General features: G+C 38.3%; 1 protein-coding gene across 3 annotated transcripts in view; it reads right to left on the reverse strand.

Moving 5' to 3' along the window:
• SLC44A3 (solute carrier family 44 member 3) overlaps positions 1–17,772 on the reverse strand; it is a 94,209-nt gene extending 76,437 nt beyond the window's left edge. For 2 of the 3 annotated variants that reach the window (XM_068952428.1, XM_068952426.1), the window contains exons 1-2: positions 17,732–17,772; positions 17,592–17,635 (exon numbers count right to left, since the gene is read on the reverse strand). The gene's annotated coding sequence lies outside the window, so the exon portion shown is untranslated. Of the gene's footprint in view, positions 1–17,591; positions 17,636–17,731 lie in introns of those variants that run through there. The other variant, XM_068952429.1, reaches the window with a different exon arrangement.
• Positions 17,773–18,412: the final 640 nt, after the last annotated feature.

Genomic DNA, 18,412 nt, shown 5'->3' on the forward strand with positions numbered 1-18,412 from the left:
AACTATTCTGACCTCTGTCTGGGATGACATGATTATAGTAAGATTAAGTCTAATTGCTAGAAAAGCTGATACTTCCAAATGCTTTCAAATGTAATACTTAAAATTAACTACTGGTTAATACCACAATACTATTGGTTAATAGCACTCCTAGCCAACATATATGAAAGCAGTTGCATGAATTCAATGGGAAGAGTTTATTGTATTTTACACAATACATTTAAGAAAAACACCAGTAATTTTTTTCTACATAGTTACATTGTCAGCAGAACTTCCCTGCAATCCTTACAAAGCATACTAATGTACTTCAGGGACAGAGGGCATTACACCTGGAAACTGGATGACTGGAAAAAAACGAAAAGTTTGTGGACCATGAGGTTTCCAGGATCAATTTTGAATGTAGTTGCACGTGACTGTCATTTACAGAGAAAAAGCTGTTAAATGACTGGTAGCTGTCATCTTCAACCAGGGACACCCACTAGTAAAGGAGACTGTCCCTGACCGCGAATTTGAAAAGCAGGAAATTACTCTTCACGGGACAGCATTTTACTTGAATATGGAGAAAAAAAAAATTGTGACTGCTTTAACAATTTAGCACTTTGCCAGTGTCATTGGCAACATGATTTCTACAGTGCCATGCTTCCTCCTGCCCTCTGCTGTTGGCTCTGAAGCATTTTAGGCCTAATATTTTAAACAATAAATTATGAAACAAAAACTCTTAACTTCCTCAATGATCCCATTTCTTTGGGGAAGCAAGATACTGAGAGGATTAGTATAGCACCTGAGACTGAAAGTCAGCGTTGGATGAGGTTACGACGAAAATGCAGGTGAGGCCAAAGGACTCAGTGGGATCAGGCTCAACAGTCTCAGACTTATTTACTTCCTTTGTGGGGATTTGGACGAAATAAAAGCCCTTATATCAGTTGCACTTTCACTCAGTGACCTGATACCAGCATCAGAGCGACGCACAGCTCAGATGGGTGCCTTGTGTTCGAGGATCCAATTGTGCGTTCCTCTGCTGTTTCAGATATGCTTTTTGTCTCAATTGCTCCCTCATTTCCTTCGGTGCAGTGAAACAAACAGGCTTCCCAATAGGTTCCTCTGAAATTGTGTTATTTCATGGAAGTTTATAAAAGAACAGCCAGTGGCTTCCAACCTTTCAGGCTGACTGATTTCCAGTCCCTTTGTTTATAGGGAGAGAGGTTAGTCATTGCCTCCCATTGTCCTGCTCAGGGCTGTGGCAGAGCTAACTTATCATACTGCCAGATTTAGGAAATACAGTCCACTGTACAGGCCCCAAACCCTTCTCAGTCCCATGACGTTTCTGCTCAGAAAGCTCCATTATTCCCATTCTAGTCAAGCCCAGAACAAGTACATAGGAAATCAGTTTCTCTCCTCCACTCAGGGACGTTCACTTGTTGTGCTCATGAACTTCATCCTCTGCCAAAATCAAACAAAACCAAACCAAAACAAAACACCTTACCAGTGCTTCAAGGGCAATAACATCTGAACACTGTAAGTTCACCTTCCACCTTACAGGAAACCAAGTGAATGACGGACAGCAGAATTATTTACTTTCTCTGTTCCTATGTATTCTATAAGAGGTATATTGTACGTCCTGTTAAAAAAGTAATTTGGTTAGGTAGAGAAAGGTTGCCTGTTTATCTGACCAGGCTGTCATACTCCAACCAAGGTCTGTCATTTGCATATGAGGGAAAGAGAAAAAGGAGATCAATCTATCTGAAAAAACAACTGAACATGCTTGGATAGGAAAAGCTCCTGCGATAACAGACTGAGGCAGCTGAGAAACAGACAGAGCTGTGTAGACTGGGATACTCCAGAGAGGAGAAAGGGATTCACCTGCAGCAGGCAGCAGGCCTAACGCTGTTATTACCGGTGACGGATAGAAGAAGGCTTTGACTGCATAAACAAGTGAGATAGGAGCAGACACGTAGAGCTGGTCCTGCAGATCCAGCATCTGCAGTATAAGCAGTTCAGCTGTTTTACTACATACCAGCTCTAGTCTGGTCCTGTGGCCAGAAAGCCTAATCACAGTCGAAGATGTGGAATGTCTGGGAGCACATCTTCGGATTTAGTTTCACCTGAAAGGAGTCCAGTTTGTGCACTCTGAAGACAGCTCTACGATACGAGCCAAAGCGCAACAAATAGGAATACTGGATATTCACCCCAAAAGCACGCTCCCAATCCAAACAAAAACGATAGTGGGTGCATTAAAGAGCTTCCTAAGAACCCAACAGAGCCACCTGAAATTAATTTGAAAGCAGAAAGTTACCAAAAATGGCTAGACTTCAGGCCTGCAATGATAGAGAAGCAATAGCTTTGTTTACAAACTTTCTATTTAATCTTCTGTGCCCAGCAGAGAAGTGTTTTCTATTATTACAGAATTACCTGTTTCTGGTTTATTATTTGTATGTTCTAATGAAATAAAGTTCTTTAGAGACTTGAAAGCTCTGGTGACTTTTGACAAGCTGTCTTTAAGGAAAAAGCATATGTGGGAAGGAAGGGCTGCAACTCCTCCTCACAGCTCTGGCTGGCACAGCTGGACAGTATCTTACTGTTTCTGTCACCACCAGGATGTGCCATGGTTTACTGAAAAGATGACACTACAGCCTGTAACAGCTGAGTAAGTGCATTTGTTTTGTCACCTGAAGAATACATAGTTATCTTGTCCTTCACTTAAAGGAACAATTCCTCACTATTGCTGAGCTGCTGCATATGTAACTATGTTCAAGATCTATTTCACTGCATTACTAACCTCACAAACGTGAAGAAAGTGTCTTCTATATTAATAACAAACTCCTGACCTTTTTTGTGCAGTTAAGCTCCTGCCATTCATTTTATGATGTGATAATACAAAGAGGAAATGAGAAATGGAATTTCTGGTACTGAAAGTCAAGCTCAGAGCAGAATGAGAGGGAAGTACCTTTACTTCCTGATCGGAGAGGCGTATTACAGGAAAACAGCATCTAAAATCTCCTCTGTGGATTCATATGCGAGCTCAAGAGTTGTCATCCAACAACTCTCTATATAACTCTCTATAACACTATAGGAGGTGAATTAATTTATTTGGTTAGAAAATACAATTACATTTTATAAAAGTGTTGGAGTCAGTATGTGTTTACCTAATTCCATTTTCATAGTGAAGCAATCCTGATAGTTTCATTATGACTTCTTTTAGAACTTAATCACTTTTAAAGAAAAGAGAAGCAAATACGCATTTGAAAATTCACTTTGTCATTAATACACATACACCCAGAAGCCTATTTGCAAACATCAGGCATTTTAAAAACATGATTATTATTAACTCTGCTCAATATTTGAGAGGTATTGATGTTTTTCAACTTTTGAAAACCAAATTTGCCTATAGTTACAGACAGCACAGTTTGTTCTCCCATTCTAAAACAAATCCTAATACCCTCTGTAGCCCCACATTAAAAATTTTAGTTTGCTAACTGGAATACTGGAACTGGAATACTAATGCCCAAGCTTTGGTCTCCTGTGAATATCGTGCCAGCTCTTGAGATCTGTGCTTTTACACTGCCAGTTCAACCACAGGGATACAAGAGGAGGGTTCTGAGGAGAAGAGGTTCCTAATCATCTTGTATTGGCAAAAGACACTCTTGCAAATCTGATGTGGGTAGCAACTCCTCTCTCCTGCTATGCCAGATTTTATGAATGACCCAAAATACTAACTCTATGGCTTTTTTAAGCTCTGCTGATGTTCTTCAGCGTATGTCTGCAACGTACAATCATGACAAGTTCTATCTTTTTGTAGGTCTATTCAACGAAGAGCTCAAAATCTCTCTCATAAGGTCTCCAACAATGGATAGAAGCTTGTCATGAATGTGGACAACGTGACATGAAAATACGCTGCAAGGAATTAGGAGAACTCAAAGCTAACTGTTCTTGTAAACTTCCTGGAAACATCATTCTCTCTGGTACCTGTATGCTCCCATATGCCATGGGCCATCTCTTAGGCACTTAAGTCAATTTTATAGAAGATTTCTTAGGCACTTAAATCAATTAGGTAGTATAGTAGTCAGAGATTTTTTTGCCTCTTTTGCAATTTCTTATTGGAAAAGAGAGTATTGATTGCCTGGGCTTAGGTTAGTACTGAGCATATCAGTTAGCTACCAAAAAAACAAACTTCAAACTAGCAAATCCTTTATGCTGTACATTTGGGCATGAACTTAACATGTAAACAGCTGTTGTTGTTGAGAATGATATCTCAACAACTGTATGGCAAGTCATATAATATTCAGCAAAACAAGAGAAAATATTTAGAGGATACCTAATTAAATACATAGGAAGTCTCACAAAGGCTAGGAATACCTATTTTCCTTTAAAATTAATGAGGATGGGTTTTCCAAATCCCACACACAGCTTTGAACTGTAAATATTTTTTAGAAAGGGTCTCTATAGGTTGGCTTGTGAGATCCCCTGTTCAGTGGTTTCTGCATCAAATTTGCAACTGATTTATCAGCTCTTGAGCAAAGCATTGCATTCTTTCCTACTTTACACTACAGTCAGTAATCAAAACTCCTGCAGACCAAATTAGATGATCAGCTACTTCAACTAATCCTAATATATTGTGCCTACTGGCACAGATGTTAAGAAACTGGAATTAGTAAAGAAGGTTTCCGGTAAAGCACGAGACAGTAGTATCCAGCTCCCACTTTTAGATGTTTTCGAAAAAGCAGTAAGATAGCTCTGCCAGATAATAGAAAATTAGAGAGCTATGCTATGTAAGTCAGTAAATGCACTAAGGTTCTGTTTCATAAAAAGCTTTATATATTTAAGACACTATCCTTCAGCAATTGAATTTATTTTTCTTTAACAAAACCTTGTCACATAGACCTGATAAATGCAATAATGAATTCTCAGGAAAAGTAGAAATTGTGAAAGTTTAAAGAATGTCCATTTTATTTTTGTGACCAGCTGACCTGTCTGTCATAATATTACCCTGCAGATGTGCAGTTTTATGGTCTTCCAGACTCCTGTGCTCATTTCTTAGTTTGTGGTGCCATTTAATAACTCAACAGGTATAGAAGAAGTTTGCTGATAATTTTTGACTTTATTAGATCTGTTTCTTCTTATTATAATGAAGCACACCTCATTTTAGAAGGTATATACAGAAATGAGTAATAGTTAAAACCCAAATAAGTTTTTTCTGCCAAAATGCAATCGCTGAAAGTGTTCCTTGTGAACAGTGCATATCATGACACTCCCACTTTAGAGATTTGAATTTCAAGAGCGGAGTTACACAAAGAATTAATTTGACCAAGGATATGAAACTTGACCTTGTTTAAAAAAAAAAAAAAAAGTCACATGGGAAAATGGAATTTACTATGTCAATACACACATCAGTCAGTCATCAGTATATGAACCTGATACAGCAAACTGAACTTCAAGTGGAACTGAACTGCATAATCCCTTGAAAAATAAACTGGCATGAATTCATCTGTGTGACCCATTAGAGATCAATGAGCGTTCAACAGAAGCAGATATGCAAAAGGAACAAGCTGTTCCCGCAAATGAGCGCGCAGAGAAGCACAAGAGTGTCTGGGGATTTTTCCAAAGTGCAGGGGGAAAAGCGAGCAGAGGGAAGATGGCAAAGCACAACTAGGCCTAAACTTCTGCTCCCTTTGACTAGGGGGGAAAAAAAGCTTTCCAGTAACTTGTCTTTCCTCTTTGTTTGATGGGATGCAGGTTTCCCAAGACTGAAATAATTACTGTAATTTAGCCATGTGTTAACAGCGACAAGAAACTATATGGAAGAAGAGAAGTTAACAAAGCCCAAACCAACACCATATTTTCCACAGCAGAGAGCTCGCATGCTGTAAGGCATTACAGTTCTGTAGTCCTCGAGCTTGCTGAGCCTGATCAGCTCAAGTCTAAGCCTTTTGTGCATAGTCTCACCTAGCAGAGCAGACTATTCCCCAGTCAGTTGCCTAAATGGTAGAAGCCTGCAGACTTTTGCAAGGAAGTTCTGAGTACAACCCCAGCTTATCTGAGTGCGTGTATTTGGATACAAGATATAAGAGTACCTAGCTTAGTGCGCTCAGTAATTTGCGGGGAAAAAAACTGTGTGCATCTATAGTACAGTTTGATGAACAGCTGGCTCTAACAGCTGAGTTAGCTTGAGAGGTTTCAGCCCTTTGCTCTTTGCTCTCACCTGTCTCTGAGTCACTGTTCCTCACTTGCGCCAGTACAATACTTCTAGGGTCCTTTAACAAACTAAGATTTAGCAGCTGAGGACAGCCTTTCATTAACGTATGCTTTGTATGGCGAGATGCTATCTACCTTAAAATAATGTCTGTAGAAGTTAAATTTATGTAGCAGATATGGGTTACTGTATCTGAATATAGTACACATACAGTTTTATTGGTTTATTGTGCTGTCTGTGGAGTGACAACACAGCAAGCTGGACTTCGGGTTATGAATGTTTAAGTAACACTTCACTAGAAAAAGTGAAGACTTAACTAAATCAAGTATTATTTTATACAGTGCCTGCTAAATTTTCCAATAATTTTGCAGCTACCACACCCCATTAAATTATAATAAGCTGCCTCATTGTCTTCTGACTAGGTAAATTACTTTTCCAGGATTTCAGTGTTTATCATGAGATTTTCAACAGCACAACTCCTTTTCATGCTCAGCCCTCATTTTTACCTACAAAATATGAAGCCTTCTTATTTGCATAAAGCATCTTTGCCCAAATCGCACTGATTTCATTAGATTAATAGATAGGATGGAAAGATGCACAGCCAGCAATTTTTTCTTTCGTCCAAGATTAACTTAAGAGGCATCACGAAAGCTAGGCTGAGGGAGTAGGGCTGAATTCTGTTCAGTCTATATCTATCATTGTTCTGCAGAGGAAACAAAGCTGAGACCAGTCCTAGAGATTTTAAACTTGCAGCTTAAAGTGTTTAAGCATTAGTGTCTGCCGTAAAAAGATATTTTGTCTTTGTGAATAATCTCAAGTGTTATATAATGTTTTTCTTACACTGACTGTTTAAAATTTGAATCTTATTATTGATTTTTAAGGTTGGCTAGCTTCAACATCTAAGCCCTGATTGTCGTTATGACTGCCCCTTTAGACTTAAGAGAACCATATTTAATCAGGAATCTGTTCTGCAAGCAGGTTCTTTTAGGCTGGCAAGAGCTGTCTCTTAGTCTTCATGTCAAGAAGTAAATAGGTTGAATTAATTTACTATTTCACTAAGGAAGGTATGTTTTTCCATTATGAAATCATTCTGTAATACTAAAAAAAGTTAAACTCGCTTTTTTTTTTTAACATTGTATCTAAAGGCACATTGTATAGTGATTAAAAAAAAAGTGGGGAGGGGATAGTTGAGTAATTTAAGAAAGAGGCAAAGAGAAACAATTGGAAAAGTTCATCAGTTTCCTGATTCTGTGGGTCAAATTAGTTAACCTGTCTAGCCAGGAAAGAGAATGAAGGGTATTACAAAACATACCACTTCGTTCTTTTGCCTTCTCTTCACTTAGAAGAAAAGATTACAATTGTTTCTTAGAAGAAAAGATTACAATTGTTTCTCTTGTAATCACTAGCCCTAATTGTGGCTGCAGTACCACAACAGTCAAAATCAACGCAAGTTGGTACTTTTGTAGTCTGATCGTATGGTGAGCCAATTCTGGGGGCTGAACTAGTAGAAAACTATTACTCTTAAATATAGTTAGTTTTCTGGCAGTTCAATTGCCAAAATTGTTCCCCTGCAGGATCAGACAAACGCCTGCACCAAAACATGGAGGGAGTGGGGTTGTGGCAGAACTGAGTTATGTTGGCTGTAGTTATCCTGGAGCTCTGCCTTCACCTTAGAGTTGGTATTGGGCGGGTTCTAACGTCTTCTGCTCAGCACATCAAGAAGGCCCTTGCAACTGACAGTGATTTATGCTCAAATCTCCAGTTCTTCCCAGCAAGAACTAAGATCAATGACAAAACAGCTGGAGTCTAGGAGCTAGCTCTATCCTAGCTTCTTGGCGTGCTCATACCAGTGATGTTACAGTGGCAAGGCATCAGCTGCTAGATATACGTAGCATCTTGAGAAAACTCAAAACTTCAGAAAAAACCTAGGCAACCTAGGCCAAATTGACTTTTACTACCGCAAAGATGAAAAGCAAAATACAACTTTCTGCCGGCAGCAGAGAAGATTTGAAGAATGAGTCAGGGAGGAGTTAGCTGAGCTTGGACAGTCTTGGAGCAGTAAATGTTATCTTTAGAGTGCACTAGGAGTAGTCAGGGGACTGGTACAGTTTAACAGAGCTTCAGAAGGATAGAGGTAGTGTTATGGTCCTAGACTCTCAGACTATTTAATTGTGGTGGAGATGACCACGGCCTTGCGCGTGAGTAGGAACCTTGGGATGCCATCCTGTCGGCTGCTGCCTCCCAATATCTTTCCTCCTCTCTTTTCTTTCCAGACTTTACCCCAGCCCAGCCCCTTATCAGGATGATCTCCCCTTTTCTCATCCCATCTCAACTCCCCTCCTGCACCTCCACACCTCTTGAGCTGTCTGGCTGATGCAACATGTCTGGCCCAGCTCTGCTGCATCCACTTCCTCTTCTGCCTCCTGCCAGCACTAACAGTGTAAGTGAGACGTGAGGGAAAGCATGGCATTCCTCCAGCAGTTCTGGAGTTTGTGATGATATCAAAGCAGTTATTTAAAGCTAGCTCAGGCAGGTCTGTGTGACATACCATTACATCTCCAGCCTGCAGCATGACCTATTCAGAGAGGGGTCACTCAGCACTGGTGAGACAACAAGAGATACAGCACAGACCTCTAGGGTTCAACTTGACCATGCTTCCTCAAAAAGCCTGATGAGGCTTTCCAGCACCTTTTAAAAGGCCAGTGCCACAAGTCAAGGGCTACTTAGTACCATGAAAGACCTGGGGACAGAAAACAGAACAGTGCCGATAGTTTTTGCTTCCATCCTGTTTACAGCACTCCATTTAGGTTTGTAGAAACTGTGGGAATCGGAGTCAGAGGAATTCTTGTAACCAAAGGAGCTCTTCTGAGCTCTACAGAGAGATGATAGCCTGAACATAAGTCACAGAAAAATGGGGAAAAAATGCAAAATGAGGCTCGGTTGTTGTTGACAGCTTTTTACTGACCCAGTCAGGATTTCTATCCAAACTATCAACTAAGGAAAATACCACAGAAATTTACTGCACAGCACTTGTGTATCATATGTGCCCAGCTCTGAAATACTTGTTTATGGAACAGATCTTCCATATCCTGGAAGGTTAGAAGTTCCTCTTAACACTGCTTATCAACTGCTCCATTTAATATCCATCTGTTCATTCACAGGTAAATAGACAGTTTGTTCTTTTTCCTATTGAAATGATTGATGCTATTGGGTTTAAACATTTTGCAGTATCTTCTCCTATACGTAAATCTTACCTTGCACATTATCATCACTAATTACAAGTGTTTATAACAGCTGAGTTTGGAAAGGGCCAAAGAGAAAGAATGAATAAGCGTGAATTGTTTAATAACGAGAACTTCAAAGGAGAACTTCAAAGGATTACACAACTACCGAGAAAATTTAAATTTTTAAAGCCATTTTAAATTTAACACATTGGATTAAGTTTTCAGCTCATGTAAAGTGGTATAACTGTTGAAAATAATGGAGTTCGTTAAAATTAAATTCATCTGATGGTCAAGTCCATAAATCATATGGGAAAATTGCCATATATAACCTTAGATTTCACCTTTATTAATAATTTGAATCCAGTAATGCTTTGAGACTGCAAGACTCTCCCAATTCCAAAACAGTTTTTCATGTATTGCTTTTATATTACTTTTTTCATAGAAGATTGGAGATAGAAAATATACCACAAATGCAAATGATGTAATTGGATACCTAAATACTAAGGCAATTATGACATTGTCTTTGAGCACTGAAAACACTTCCTCTGTGGTTAGCTTTCCAAGACCAAAATCAAAAGAATAATTTACTTTCCTGGAATGGCTATTACAGACAATGACATCACAGGGATTGCCAGGGTCAGTGAAGTCACATTGCTGAACAGGACTGTCATAGCCTATGCACAGCTTCCTAAGTAGTGAAATTTGTACAACTCCCTCAGAAATGTGCAAAGACATTTTCATATAAATTTCAAAGAAAGAAACTTTAGGTTCAGCATATCACTGAAGCAATATTGCTATTTCCATTGGAAATAGAATGAAGTTGATATACGTATGTGTGTGTGCATGCGTGTGTGCATGCATGTGCACATGCGTGTGCACATGCGTGTGTCTGCATAAGTTTTGGAAAATGTTTCTTAAATTTCAAAAATCTCAGATTTTTTAAATTGAGGAAAATTTGGCAGGCATTTCAAGCGTATTAACTTCTCTTTCAGTGAGCCCCCCTAAGTATCAGTAGAATAGTTCTCAAAAAAGTCTTGAAATTTTTATTTAAAAGATATGATAGCTCTCTTCATCTGCTGTATTTGACCACTAAAATAAAAATGTCCAATGTGAGCTGCAGGATAACAAGATTATCAGTTTTTTTTTTTTTCCTACAGTTGCTAATTTCCTCCAACTTCTTCTCTTCTACCCTGTGCCCACTGTGCTTATGTGTATGACTTGACATATTAGCTGTCCATTTGTTAGCTCATGCACTGTTAGAAATACCACCTAACACACCCGGTCACTTCCGATTTCTACCTGGCTTCAATCACTTTTAAGCATTATCCCTCCTATCCTACCATATTCCAAGACAGAGGAGTCAGTTAAATTTCATGTCCTCTCTGCATCTTTTCTCATTTTCATTATGCCATGAAGAATACGGGTTACTCTAGTATCTTCTTCAATGTATAACAAGCGCCATTGCAGCATACTGCATCTTACAGCAATAGCGTGCATACACTGCTTGCACAATAATTTCAATAAATGCTTTCACAGTGCTTTCTATAGTAATAAACTAAAGCCAGTGACAGCATGAAATCATCTTCTGACACGTACTCCTTACAACATTAACTGTATGGACTCCACAGTTAAATAAATTCCTCTGGAAGAAGACGGAGCTTACAATGTCAAGTCATCGCAAACAAAGCAAGAGCCATTTCCCCTCTCTCCTGCAAGCTTCCTGGAACTTCTTGCAGTTGTTTTCTCTGCCTCAGTTTTGACGTGATGATGTAATTTGCATGCTGATGGCAGATTACAAACTGCACATTCTAAGACTGGAGGACTAATTCATTTTAGTTTCAAATGTTCAAGATATGTTCTGTCTGCTCTCAAAGTATTTCCCACAGACGTTCTAGTAGAAAATAAGGAAAGAAACTCCTCTAAAATATATGCAGCTTGAGCAAGTTTCAGGAATTTATGAAGATCTGGCCATATGGTAATAGCATCTTCTTTTCTCTTCCATAAGTAAATTCCTTCTTAGGTATAGATAGAGTTCAGCTATTTCACAAAAAGACAAGTGTGTTTGACTTTTGACAATCAAAGTTTCAGATCAAGCTTCTGAATTCTTATCACACTCTTTTCTACATGGCTCACAGGCCTTAGCATCTCCTCCCCACCGGTTCTGCCCTGCCTTAGATTACAAATAAAATCAATATTGCAGTGCAAGCTAGCGTATTGAACAAACATGACTTTGTATTTAGATTAATTAACATTCAACTTTAACCTAAATTATGAGGCTAATCTCTTTCCGCTCCCTATATAACCATTCATTTTAAGTTAGGCTATTCCAGAGGGCCATTTGGAATAAGGTATTCTGTCTCCACTGACCCCCTTTTCAGGGGGTGAGGGCCAAACAAAACTTCTAACCTTGGTATATAGAGTTAAAAGTATAAATACAGGCCATGTGACTATCCCCCTTATCCCCATAACCCAGATAAATTTAGCATTGCAATTCATATTCTCCTTGTTCCCCTTCATTTTCCATGAATATGCATTCTTCATTTTTCATTCAAAACAGCTACTGCATCTCAAAGACTGTTCAAGATACCCAGATAAGACTGTTAGTGGTCACTAGTTTTACATTTTTTGTTATGGTTGCCTGGTCAGAAATACTGGGTTTTGACTCTTAGAATTGTTGATCCGAGCTGTATGACGCGAGAGGACAGCACAAGCTGTGTTTTCACTTTGCAGCATGCTGTGCGATGCTAGCTACTTTGAAACATCAGACTTCAGGAATTTCAAATGGCCAACAAACTAATGGATAATTCTAGTCATGACTCTTCTGTGTTGCAGCCAGGACTGTATTCACTTCGGTTTTCTTTTAGAGGAGTTTCTTGTGTGCAGTGCGTACCAGACAGCTAAGCTACTTTGTGGCTGTTTCCCATATAATTTTAATAGCAATTCATGCCTCAGTAATTATAATACTGCTTTGCACTTCAAGTTGTTCATGAATGAAACTTTACAATATTTCAGCACAGTAGGAAAATATCTTAAAGTTAGAAATGAGCTAAACAAACCAGTAAGCACTTCAGTGATTAGCATAATGTCGTAGAATTTTTGCCACGGCCAGACATAAAACACCCAACTTGAGAAACTTGGCAAGGCTGACCAATTTAAGCAACAGACCAACTCCCAAAGGGAAACCACTTATACTACAGTTATCAAACTACTGACTAGCAAATATCCGAATGTTGTTGTGACCTGCATTAATATGTTTTACAGTAATTTGAATCAGTTACCTCAGAAGGTAACAGAAAGTTAGGACAGAGTTACTGGAGCTTAAACAATGTGCTGGATGCAAGTTGAAAAAAAATTATAATAAAGTAATCTCATATAGCTCTCATATTACAATAGTATTAGCAAGTCTACTGGGTCAATGGTCTTACCCTGCCTAGAGAAAATGGCAAATTTGCAAGCACTGGTCAATAAATCTTACTTTAATATTTTGCAAGGTTGTAGAGCAGACTGAAGGAGAGAAGAGAGGTCTAATTTGGGGTCTCCAAATCCCCAAAATCTTCTGTCATAAAATAGGGGTTCATCACTGGAAACAAACTGGAAGATGGAAAAAACAAACAAACAAACAAACCAACCAACCTAGGATATTAACTGATCACAGAATGGCTATCGTAAACCAATATGATGCCACTATGAATGAAGTATATGTGATCCTATCTTGTGTCAGGACAATTATTTCCAATAGGGATTATGGGTTCTGTGCAAGTCCTCTTATGGAATGTTGAAATAAATCTGGTCATCCGCGTTCAGGAAAGATGAACTTAAGCATCAGCGAGTACAAAGAGGAGCTAGTAGTTTGATCAGGAGAACAGAGATTCTATCTTACAGGAAAACATCAGAGAGCTTAGCTTGTTTACAGTAACAAATGAAGACTGTGAGAAGATATGATCTGTGTATATAAATACATAGAACAAAAAGGTAGAAAAGAGTTACTTGGGTTAAAAACAAATCTGATCATAAGAACAAGTAGGTACAAGATAACTATTAGTACTTCTAGGCTCTCTCTCAAAGGAAGGTTCCTATGGAAATAACCACTCTGTAGAACACTCCTACAGTGAGGGGAGAAGGGGAAAACATTCCTCATAAAATTAAAAATGTTATAAAAGGTTGCATGATGTGACACCTGCAACTGTCCCAAAATCCTTATATACATCCTAGTGCAACTACACATAAATCACTTGCCTTCACAGCACGTACATTTACTGTTGTTTCTAGGGACAGTATATATAGGACTAAAATGAAATTCAAAAATCAATGGAAAAGTGATATATTAACAGGATCTTTTACTTGTTAGACTTCTTCCAGTACCTGCCTTTGAAGTATTACTACTGGTAGACTTTGGCAGCTATGGTCCTATCTTGGATGTACTGAATAATCTCCTGGCAGAAAGATCTATGAATACAAACGATCTATGAGACAAAGGCAACGCTGTGAAAAAGGAGTTAAATCAACAGCAGGATTATGTGAAGTCCTTCTTTTGTCATAATTGGCCTGGCTAAGTTTTGGACTGCTGCCACAGGAGCCTATTTCAGGACAAATTCTGGCTACTCCTTTAACTATCCTTTGCTGTAAATCCTATGATTTAAAGTACTCACCTAATTAATTCTTTTTCTCTTTATCTACCACAGTGACAGGCACTTTCAAGTACCTTAAAGAAAGATAAAATACTTGGATACTCCTTTCCCCTCGGCCCCTGCTACATAACTCAACTGAAAGTTATATCACCATAAAAAAACATATATATGCACATACATATGTACACACATACATATATATTTATATATCTTGTTGCAGGTATTTAACCTCCCATGCCTGTAAAAAGCTGCAAAACGTGAAGCCCCAGACAGCCACCAATTATTTGTCAGGTATCACAACTATATTTAGATACCACTATGACACTGTAGCTAATTCACATCTACTGTGCTTAAGCTGAATTATTAATACAAGTTAATATATTAATATAACATGGATAAGAAAACCACAACACATGATAAGCTTTTGAAGTCATAGTATTGCCCTCCTCTCCCCCCACCCCACCCATGAAAAATCATTCCAAGGAAGGTCCCACACATAACCAGCTGAAATTAATTGTAATCCTCAGGAGAAGAAATAACAGAGCAAATTATACCATCTAACTATAGAGACCACTGCCAAAACAAGCAACAAAACACATGATTCTGAGGAAATAGAGGGAAAGAAAACTGCACATCAAACCAGCCACCAGGGAATAAAAGAGAGTGAATCTAAACCAGCAAACCACAGCCAGACATATATATATTTATATAGAGGCCCGTGCTGAGGATGCAACAGAGCTTCATTGGATCACATCACTGTCACTGCACCTTCTTTTAGAGTTTTATAGTCTCTTCCTTGCACTGAAGCCAGCTTTCCTTTTTCCCCTGCTTCAAGAGATGAAGAGAGATGGGCATGTGGACTTTGCCCAGCCCTAGACCATTTAGCACACATTATCATTAGCTCACCGGAAGAAGAAAGGTGTTCCTGAGTTCCCGCACTGTGCTTTGTGGCATATCCTTGTGTGAGTCATGAAATAAGACTTGAAAGAAATACTGTGTATGCACCCACCCACACATATGTCTTCAAGGGTCTGTTGCAATCTTCACTGAAGGGTGAGGCAACATCTATGAGCAGATGCAGCACAAGCAAACAAGTGTCACTAAACAATAAACACACACTTGACTATCTTGACCATTTTATTTGTTAGTGGCAAGAGCTTACCACCTCTCAGCTAGTACGTGTGTGTTTATTATCACAGTACACACCCAAAAGTGAGGTTATGAGTCCCAACTGGCATTATATTAAGTAAATAGAGTTTCTTATCTTACTAAGGAAGAACATTTCCTGTTGGTTTATTTGTTTTGCTACAGCAGTGAGGTACAAGCTCAGTGTTTTGTCATACTTCCTCAGTATTTTATTACTTTCTTCCAGGTGATCAGCAATTCCTAGTGCTTCAGCCTACTTCCATGCCACTAGGGTTGACAGGCTGAAATTTACTGACTGTAAATACGTATTTTTGATGTAATGATGAAAATTTTTGTTTACAGTTTCATCAGCATGCCAATATCAGAGCCTCAAAAATCACTGAGGATGCAAACTTGCTTGGATAACGTTTAGATTTATCTGAAGTCCTCAAAAGTCCCAAATGTTAGCTGAAGTGCTATTATAGTGAAATGTTTGAAATTGTCACAAATGTAATTTAAGTGACTTTTTGCCCGGAGAAGCAGCAAAATTCATACTGACATTAGTGGTACAGGACAGAGCCTTTATACCTTTTAACTGTAAATTAGGGGTAGATTGGGTGTAGGGAGAGTGCCAGTGAACATCTAAAGGAAGAACACAGGATAGATGTTCTACAGAAAGCAAAAAAAAAAAAAAGTTAAAAGCAGTGCAGATTTGGAGCTAACAGAAAATTTGCCATGGATCTGCAGTACGCTACAGCAGTAGGAATGCCCGGCTGACACTGTGTCCTACCTGGGAACAAGACGATTAGGCAAGTCTACAGCTTAGCCATGAATGCCCCTGGGATTATTTAGAGATGTGTAAGGAGGTACTATTAGTAACAATGGAACACAATTAAGAGATAAACTGAAACAAAATATTAGTAGGTAAATACTGCGAGATTTTTCATCTGAAGGAGAAATCCTAAGGAAATCCTATAGCCAGGAGCAATTATGTGTTTTGTGGAGGCATGGACTATGCCTGATAGATACAAGACCTAGGAAAAAATCTGTGACTTTATAAAATTACTGTAGGCCAAGCACAGGAAAAATTATTCTGGCCTACTAACAAGCCAGACTACTGTCTATTAGTGGGGATAATTGAAATGATTCTGTAAAGAGTTGAAACCAAAACCTTCAAATAACAAAGCAGCAGCTTTCAGCTTATTTTTCCTTCCGATTTATTTTTTGTTTTTCTCTGTTGAGATATGGTTCTAATATAAAGGAAAACAAACAAACAAACAGTTGTTCGTGGCTGTGAAACCCTTGTAAGTTACTGTTACTCTGTTACAGCAGAGCTGTATTGAGAAGGAATAGATCTTGAAAACTATTGTTTTACTATGCAGAAGCATAACGTTATGCACAAAACAGGACTATTTTACAAGTATAGCTAACTAGCCTGTGTTGAAGAGAACATTAGTGTGAGAAATTACAACTCAAAAACAGATGAATGTGTTTTCTCATCTAGACACAAACTTTACTACATAAACTTTAACTAACTTCCACAAGGAAGAGAAAGATAAAAGGAAAATAACAGATATCACTAGTTTACAGAAATGAAAAATAACTCCAAGAAAGATTACATGCCCAAAGATACATAAATATTCTTGGTAAAAGGTGGAAATTGTCATCTCAGATTCTTCCTCCCCAGATTTAATTGTTAGATTATGCTACCAAGTTAGTAAATACAGCAGATAAAAATAGAAGAGTAAGGCATATGTTGGAACACTGAAATGTAGAAGTGGTATTAAAATTCATAATAAGAAGGTCTTCCTTATAGCTTTTTCATACAGAAACGCTTCTCAATACCCAACAAGCTCAGAAAATTCTGCTAAGACCAGCTACACACATCGACTAGAAACTTCAAAATATCAAAAGAGAATGTAGTAAAAGTGTGATATTTCCCAAATACTGCCTATAAATATTCAGACAAAAAGCGTGATGAAAACCATATACATATAGGTCCCAAGCAGCTACAAAATTCTAGTTAGTGGGATCCCTAAGATCTACACACACAAAATTGCTACAAACCTTCAGTCTAGTCACTTCAAGACAGAGAAGTGCAGGAGAAGAAAGGAACATAAACTTCTGGCTAAAACTCAAGCCTTTTAGAAAGGAAGAGATCCTCCTCCTTTTTTCCTTTTTTTAAGAGCTACTAGCAAACTGTAAAAGAAATCTTCTCATTCTTAAGGTGTTAACTGGTAAAGTAAATGAAACATACTACTGTTCTAAGTGGTCTTGATTTATGTTACAGAAAATCTAGTTTGACAGTTAGATATTCAGAGTGATATAGATCAGGTGTTTTCTCACCAGTGGCTGACAATCATTGACAGAGTTTTGTAGACTTATGCAGGTTTTATAAACAAAGATTCAGAAAAAATTCTGAAGACTTACTTAACTGGGTCCTTTCAAGAAGGATTTGAAGTCAAAATGCGTATCTGGAAGAAAATAAAAGCTGTTTGAAGCAAAAGCAGACTGAAAGGTTATGGAAAAACATACAACGAGAAGGGAAAAGAAAAGAAAATGGTACAAACATTATTATGTCTTGAGCATGATTGTATGTACTATCTGGTATGTTCAAAAGTAATGCAGTACAAAGATTTGGTATAAAGCAGGACCAAAGTTCAGGTAAGCAGGCTGTAAATTGGAGGGATCTGTGGAGATAAAGTTGAGACAATCTTTTTCACCAGTCTGTGGAAAACAGCAGAGGAGCCCCCATGCCTACCTTCCTGCTGATCCTAGACAGCTGACTGAGTTTGCTGACCTCAGCCTTGACCTCTTTACTGACTTGCACCCTTGTTTTGCCCGTATCTGGAATGCTCACTTCCGTTCTAAAGAAATTTAAGACTGTAGATAGAGACTTTAGGAATTCACAGTCCTGAAAATGAACACAATGAGCAACAGCTGTGTCAGATTCACCTCTCCATTTGCAAACATGCCAAACATGCCACTCCCTTAACAGCTTATTCGGTTTGAGTGTTACTCCTTAAGAGAGCTCTCTAGAAAACACAAAAGGCCAAATGCTCAACAGCAAAAGAAAATATTATGTTCATTTTTTCTTTCCTACAAAGGCTCATTGTTATGGAAAAAAAAGTCCCTGCTGTAATCATATCATATTACTAAAATTGACCACATTTAGGAATTCGTTATTTGAGCTGTTTATACTGTTAAATTACTTGCATGATTCTCAGTTTAATGTTTTGTTTTTAAAAGGC

This window comes from Struthio camelus, chromosome 8 (assembly GCF_040807025.1).
Source record: "Struthio camelus isolate bStrCam1 chromosome 8, bStrCam1.hap1, whole genome shotgun sequence".
NCBI classification, from domain to species: Eukaryota; Metazoa; Chordata; class Aves; order Struthioniformes; family Struthionidae; genus Struthio; species Struthio camelus.